Source organism: Neltuma alba, unplaced genomic scaffold (assembly GCF_004799145.2).
Source record: "Neltuma alba isolate B1F8T4 unplaced genomic scaffold, ASM479914v2 tig00001721_pilon, whole genome shotgun sequence".
NCBI classification, from domain to species: Eukaryota; Viridiplantae; Streptophyta; class Magnoliopsida; order Fabales; family Fabaceae; genus Neltuma; species Neltuma alba.
Genome location: NW_021632582.1, coordinates 11902 through 18809, shown reverse-complemented (window position 1 = coordinate 18809; position 6908 = coordinate 11902). Strand labels below are relative to the sequence as shown.

General features: G+C 30.1%; 1 pseudogene; it reads right to left on the bottom strand.

The window, feature by feature from the left end:
* Positions 1–6097: 6097 nt before the first annotated feature.
* Positions 6098–6172, bottom strand: LOC114762179 (uncharacterized; annotated as a pseudogene).
* Positions 6173–6908: the final 736 nt, after the last annotated feature.

Below are 6908 nucleotides of genomic sequence, written 5' to 3'. Positions count from 1 at the left end.
GTAAGGCAGAGAGAGGTTTTATAAAGAGTGATGAAGAGAGAGGCGAGGGGGTGAGTATGGACCAACTAGGAGGCGACACGTGGGAGAGGGGTTGGAGGCATCCATGTTTGGTGTGACAGGGGGTGATATAGATGAGTGGGAAGCGTGTGCAGGTGATATTGATGTGATTGCTTGAGAGTTTGGACCCCCCATGGGTGGCTCTATCACTGCCACAGCGCAGCATTACCCATCCTCCGTATGATTCTTGTTGATGTGCCTGTGAGGATGCATGGGCGTGGCCTGTGCCTACGAACCTGATTATGTGTAGTTCTTTGATTGCATTTTTCTCATCTAAATTTTTAATTCTTAACGTGGGCGGGGATTACATATACGACAGCGTTTAAAAATATTAAAGTTATTTTGACATTTCATTTAATTCTAAATATAAAAGTTTAATATTTTGTTTTTTTTTATATTTATTTATTTATTTAAAATGATTTTTGTAGTTGTACATATTAGATGCTTCATCAAATAGTAATTATAGCTAGTATATACAAGTAATAAAGATATTTTAAAGAAAAAACACATTTATTACAAATAATTAACTTAATAAATTTAATTAACACATTTAAATTACTTAAATCATTCTTAAGGTGATATATCTAGATTGAGTGATGACAACGCGGTATTGTGGTGGGATTTTTTTTGTTGTTTTGACCAAACGTGGTGGGAAATTTGAGCACGTAGAAAATTGAAGGTATTATAAACTGGGGGCTCTCCTGGTGCAGGCAAAATTGCTTCAACATTTGAATAATATTATCTCTTGTGCTTAATATTATTTCTAATCTTTAATATAAGAGTTGTTTGATTTTTATTTTGATCTTAAATACAAAACTCAAATTCACCTTATTTTTCATATTTATTTATTTTTTTCAAAGTAAGTTTTTATAATAATAATAGTTTTAACCAATATACTTGATTAGCAAGGATATTTTAGACAAGACAACACATATTACCTCCGGTCCTTAATATAAGAATTTATTTGACTTTTATTTTATTTCTAAGTATAAGACTCTAATATATATCTCTCATATTTATCTATTTTTTTTAAAGATGGTCCTTGTAATAATTGTAGTTCTAACAAATATATTTGATTAGCAATGATATTTTAGAAAAGGCAACACTTATTTATTATAAATAATTAACTAACTAATTTTCTTAATCTACTCAACTTAGTCAACTAGCTTTTATATTAAGTATCAGGAGTATTATTTATTACAAGTAATTAACTTAAATAATTTTTTTAATCCACTCAAATTAGTCAACTAGTTCTTATGCTACTTTTGTTCTTTAATATAAGAGCTAGTTGATTGATTTGAGTAGATTAAGAAAATTAGTTAAATTAGTTATTTATAATAAATAGGTGTTGTCTTTTTTAAAATATTTTTATTAATAAAGTGTATTGATTAGAACTACTATTATTATAAGGATTAACTTGAAAAAAATGAATAAATATAAAAAACAAAATAAATTAAAATCTTATATTAAAAATTAAAATAAAAATCAAACGATTTTTATATTAACGATGGGAAGTAATATTAGTTTCAAAATTCAAATAATTATAATTACAAACTGAAAATATTTAAGAAACGATTTCGTTTTAGGGAAAAATATTGTCATCGTCAATGAGCTCGTGCGCAGCGTGGGGGGAGGGCGACGAGGGAAGCGGATGCGGAGGAGGTAAGAGGAAGGGAGCGGAGTGTGGCAACTGGTGGGGTGGGGACAGGGGGGCCCACATGTTTCAGGTGTCCAAGTACAGGTCAACTTTATGCGGAGTCCATGTGCTTCTAAATAACTCAAAGTTCCCTTTGTGGGCCCTACCCTCCCCCCATGTGCCCTTGTCTCTTTGTCGGTCGGTTCCCAAGTAGCTCCCGCTCTCACCGACACGTGTCAGTCCTTTCCCCACCTTGCTTTCTCCAAATTCTTCCCTTTCCCAATCACTTCATTGTCCGTGATCTTCGCTTCCATTTGTACGTTCACACTAATTACTCCGGAGTTTATTTTAGTTTTATATTTATCAATTTTTTAAAATTATTTGATAATTAAGTAAGAAAAAAAAGGAAGGATATAAAAAAAAATGATTATGATATTTTTAAAAAAATATTTTATATTTTTTTATAATTAAATAATTTAATTAATATCTTTAATATACTTAAATTAGTTAATTAGGTCTTATATTAAAGACTGGGGGAGTAATTAATTAATTTTTTTGAAGTAAATTAATTACTTAATTAATTCAGACTCTGATGCTAACAAAAAAAATATTTTGTTTTTTATTTAAACACTAATATTAACATATATTTTTCTGCACAAATATATACATATGCTCCATACAAAAATATCCATGTACCATAATCCAAGCAAAATTTCATGTTTTAAAAAAACCCAATTACTGATCAAAATTCAAAACTTCAAATTCTTTTAGAGGTTGTTTCACCACTGGGATCAAATTTGCCACTTACAAGCCCACACGCTTCATTTATAAAAAAAAATGTCATGTCAAGTTGTTATCAAATTATCAATACCATATCTTTTGTATTATCTCTGTATTTTTAAAATTTCTTTTTAATTATTTTTTATCATTCTTTTATTGGATCTTCTATACTTAGATCATGATAAATGTACTGTTTAAATAATAATAACAATAAATATATGATATCTATATATTGGTATATAATTTTTATCGTCACACGATTATTTATAAAAAGAACATATGCAATATAAAAATTATAATTCCTTTACAAAATCTTAATTATATTTGCGCGAATAAACAAAACTTGCGTGTATATATATGTGCTTCAAGAAAGGGAAACTAAAAAAAGAAAAGATGAGACTTTTTGAATTGTTGCCACTAAGCATAACTTTCATATGCTTTCCTTAATTGCTTGATGGCCATGGGAGTTTTATTTGTTTAAGAAATTAACTTTATAAAGTGATATGAATACCTTTTGTTAGTCAAAAATATTGATTAGATTCGTGTACCCAATTTTTATGTGTGATGAAATAAAAAAGCAAATATCAAAAGAAAGGGCAAAAGAAAAAAAAAAGAAAAAGAAACAAAGATCAATGATTGATGTAGTGAAAGTTTAAAACACCATTAAGAATCTTAATCATTCATTTTGTACCAAAACCATAATTAAAACATGTCTTGCATCATGATCAATACGGCCTCTGATCCAATTAATTACTTAAGCATGGATTAATTATCTGTGTTCTTCGAGAACGCAATTATAAGCTTTGAATTAATGCCTTCAATAAACCATACAATAATAATCACGCCCTTCAAAATAACTAACCAGAATTATTTATCCTATGTCGAATCAATATGGAGTTGGAAACACAGAATATTTATTAAAAACTTGGAGGGAAAGTTCTGTCATTGTTGTGATTCCTATCCAACTTAAGCCAAACGAGGATTCAATATGAATTTCAGATTTCAGGTACCTAGGTATTTTAGTTAAAAGGAGCTAAAGTGCTTTTGATCAATTAATGAAATTATTAGTGTCAGTTTCAATTGTTGATAGTTTATTTTGTTTGATATACTATAATTTAAGTGGGTTGGACCGTAAAAGATCACCAATACCTATGTGCGTTTTTTGTTTTAAAGAGTGTCTTTATCTTGCCTATCGATAAGATTTTCATATCAACAACAAGATTTGAACCCGCAACCATGATAATTATGGATAAAATCTTTATCAACTAAATAAGTCTTTATATTGTCACCTAAAGAAATAAGTCTTTGTATTGGCTGGTGATAAACTATTTGAATTAATGAATATTAACAATTATTTCATTAATATTCAAGTAATTTATTATTTTTGTTAATAGCTTTGTAGTTTAATGATATGAGGCTTCTTAGTAAGTGGGAGGTTACAAGTTCAATTCACCTTACAATTTTATGCTATCAGGTCTTGCCTCTTTAAATAAAATAATTTTTTGGGGGGGGGGGAGAAATTGGAAATAATGAAAAGAAAAGAAGGAAAAACATTGCATTTGGATCGATCAATTTATAGCTAGTGAGCAATAATATAGGCCATTGAAAAGCATACAAAGATACTGTTCAATTAATGTGGAAGAAGGAAGCAAGCAAACAAAATAAACCAGAAGTATATAGTGGAAACTAAAGTGAGTGAATGTATTGTCAAGAAGAGGGATTCTGGTTTTGCAAGTTGCAAGATGAGAGAGAGAGAGAGAGAGAGACCCATCAATAGAAGAAGACATATACAGGCATATATAAAAATGGACCCTTTAAATTTATCCCCTGAGAGCAAAAGAAGAACGAAAGGAAGATATAAGACCAAACAAAAGTCAAAGGCTATATTCCCTGTTCGCCCTAAAGAGGAGGCAATTCAAAACACAGTGGTCCCTAGCCAGTTTACTTCAAATCATGGAGCCATGAATAAAACTAGATCCAGCTAGTTCATAGCTTTGCTAGCTTCATCGTCCTCTTGGACAAGCTAGCCAGCCAGCTAGGGTTAGAGCTATGACATATATATGCTTGTGCTGAATTTGAGTTCTCAGATTTTCACATGGCTTATGTCCTTCTTCCTCAGTAACAGCTAACACCCATCAATCCTATATACCTTGTCTTGCCACAGACCTATAAAAGTTATCTGTCATTTACTCGCTTTTTTCGTTCAATACGTTCATCACTTTTCGCTATCACAAGTTCGATGATTTGTTTTTCTTTTGACTCTATGAAATTGACTATATATATATATTTGGATAGAGATAAAAATAAAAATAGGTGATAATGATGTAATTACAAGATATAGATTCTATTCAAACTAGGTAAAAAGATTATACATAAAACGTTAATTTGTGCAATACTTAAATAAAGCAGAAGAGAAGGCCGGCTTATAACTTAAAAAAAAAAAAAGATGCATATTACAAAAGAAACAGAAAAAATAAAAGTAACAGTTAGCATTCTGAAGACTAGCCAGAGCTTGAGTCCCATCTCAAACCAATTGCAACGCCACCAAACCCGACACTGCTCGAAAGTCTCAAAGCATAGAAGTAAATATTACTCGGCGAAATTGATAAGACAAGAGACATGGGAAGACGCCACCATGGATCACCAATTCACGCTGGTGAGCCATGATGTTGATAGTTTTTAAGCTGTTAAAAAGAGTCTCAGCACAACCTTGCTGAGAGGATGAAGTGGGCTTACAAGCCACGTAAATTGTCTTATAATAAAATAAAAAAAATGATATAGATTCTATGTATACATACACAGCTTTAATTTATTAGCTTCTTTCACTTTCTTTCATTAGCAATAGTTGTTATGTTTCATCGTCAATTCTTTCAGGCCACCACTAAATCGTGGCGTCGACAAACATTTTAGACAAGAGTGTCTCTGTGTGTGTGTGTTTTCCCGCAAAAATTCTTGAGGTGCGCCAGAAATCAAATGGTCTCGAGTCAAATGTTATGACTTTTATCAAACAAGGTGGTCCATGGGTTTCTTTAATTTACTGCAGTCTTCCCAGGTGTGATGAATATGATGAGGACGACGAAAACTTTGATAAAGAGTGTAAATATAGTTTGAAATATTAAAGGGGAAGTTAACGAAATATCTCTCATTGATTAATGAGAATGACATAAATCAGGATACCAATATCCTATGTGAATAAAATATGCAGAGTATTTTTGTTTTTTGTATATAAAAATTTATCCAATTCTTCTCGCCAATAAAATTTTTAATGGGGAACTTTTTTTTCCCAATTTTCTCTATAGTCAACCTAATTAAAACTAAATCAAATTTATTACAAACAAACATATAAATTATGGTGTGTGTGTCTGTTCGAGGAAGAGATTCAATAATTTAAAACATGTCTAGCTAATATATTTATAACTTTTAGGATTTAATTAATATATTTATTTTTTAAAAGAAATGAAATAATTATTACCAATTGTTTTGAAATACAAGATCACCTCATATCCGCAATAAAGACTAATTTGTTTTACAATATAAGAATAAAGAGTAAACTTCTGTTAATCCTCTTAACAAGTTACAAATAACAAAATTATATAGATTAAGTAGTTGATCATAATTGATTAAAGATGATAAATATGTAAAAAAAATATTTTTTTTAAATACTACACTTGATCTTAGCCAAAAGGCCGAGAAAGGAATATATTTTCTTTTAAATATGCCCAATTTATAGTAAGGATGAGTGAGAGAGAATGAACAAGAAACTGTCTAAAATCTAAATTAATGCAGAGACACAAAATTAATTAGGAATATAAATAAAAAATTTATTAAAAATTTAGATACCTCCCAAGTATATAACTTATAAAATGATCAAGCTTAATTAAAAAAAAAAAATCTAACTTACAGAAAGTGCAGAGTACATATAACTATATACTTAAATACAGCTGAAATTGAAAGGCATCGAAGCATTCAAAGAATGTAAACTGAATCATCAATCATAACGCACCCACAGTTTCTAAGTTAGATTTATGATTAAGTGAGAAGCATATGCAAGAAACTGTGGATTGTCTTGGGGACTGAAACTGTGGATTAATTAATAATTAACTAATATAATATAAAACAAAAAAAAGTTTCAGTTTGGCTCATTTAGTTTAAGTATATCGAGAACTGATTCAGTTCATTGGAATCAGACAATTTAGTGTTATCAACTATACGTACTCGTGTGGGTGCGTGTGTGTGAGATTACAAAATTATTATACTGATCGAAACAAATGGTCTCATTGCCACACCAACGGTTCTGTGTGTCTGACAGAAATTAATTTTTCTTAAAAAAATGGTTAGTTATTTTGTATCGGGATGATTAATTATTTTGGTATGTTCTAATTCGGATTAGATTCTGCACCTCGGATTAAGTTAAACCTTCATTAATCTCTACGCT